Here is a 1,483-nt window from a genome sequence, read left to right on the forward strand (position 1 = left end):
ATCTTTGAACACTACAAAATGAGAAGAAATGCATTGCTTTCATTAGGCATACCGAGTGAGTCATTATTTTATAGAATTTCATTCAAATCACAATTAGTACATTTGACATTTTTCACACAAAGAATCCATACAAGTTGTAAGGCCTTTGAGAGTGTGTGGCATGACGTGTGAGTCCATGAAGCCCACTGACAAAATTCACAGAAGTTTGTGTTCATTTTAGTTGGGCTTGCCCTGAAATCTGTACATGTCAATATGTTATACACAAGAGCAGGGGTTAGAAACCATCCTCCTGAAGAGTTAAAGGTCTGTCAATATGCAAACAATACCATTCTAACATTTAGGGTTGGTAAGATTTCTGTAAAGCTTTTGAAAAAAGTCTTATGCACACTTTAAATTCTAATCTAAAATATATCTAAAATTTATTTTAAGATGTAATTTATTCTTGTGATTTAAAGCTGAATTTTCAGCATCATCCCTCCAGTCTTCGGTGTCACATGATCCTTCAGAAATCAGAATAATATGCTGATGTAACATTTGTTGTTATTATCAATATTGAAAACAGTTGTGCTGCTTCCTGTTTTTGTGGAAACCACGATACATTGTTTTGATTTTTTTCAGAATGCTTTGATTATCATCTTCAAAAGAACAGCATTTATTTGAAATATAAACCTTTTGTAACATTATAAATGGCTTTACTGTCACTTGATCAGTATAGTGTATCCATGCTAAATAAAAGTATTCATTTCTTTAAAATAGATCTTACTGATCCCCAAACGTTTGAACAGTAGTGTGTGCATACATCTATATTTACAGTATTCCCCATAAATATTTGTACACTTAAAAAAAAGTCTAGTTTGTATAAATAATCAATAAATGACCAAGACCAAGTAAATAGATCAAGCCAAGCAGCATCTTACTAACTTATAAACACCTTGTGTCAAACCTAACTTTTAAACAAATGGTGGTTTGGTGCATTTTTATTTATTTATGTATTTTTTAAGGAGGAACCTGATAAAATGGGCAAATGTAATTTATTCCTGTGAATGTTCAGAATCATTACTTCAGTGTCACATGATCGTTCTAATGTTTGACAGCCAGAAAGTTTCCAAATACTTTTGATGTCAAAACAGGTATGATGTCAAAAAATTATGTATATAAAGACTTAAAATGCAAAAACCTCTTAGATGTTTCTGGGATATTTTTCTTTTAATTGAGCTTTTTTATTTTTTTATCTGACTCTGATATTTAGGTTCAATAATTTCACTTTAATGGCAAGGTTATTAGTCAATTATTGAATGCCTTATCTTCAAATGTCCAATGTTATTTTTACAGGAGCCTGATCAAAATACTCATTTAAAAGAATAATCTCAGACAGACTTGGAGGTTTTTGCATTTTAAATCTCTCTCTCTCTCTCTCTCTCTCTCTCTCTCTCTCTCTCTCTCTCTATATATATATATATATATATATATATATATATATATA

The sequence above is a fragment of the Carassius carassius genome, chromosome 20, assembly GCF_963082965.1.
Source record: "Carassius carassius chromosome 20, fCarCar2.1, whole genome shotgun sequence".
Classification (NCBI taxonomy): domain Eukaryota; kingdom Metazoa; phylum Chordata; class Actinopteri; order Cypriniformes; family Cyprinidae; genus Carassius; species Carassius carassius.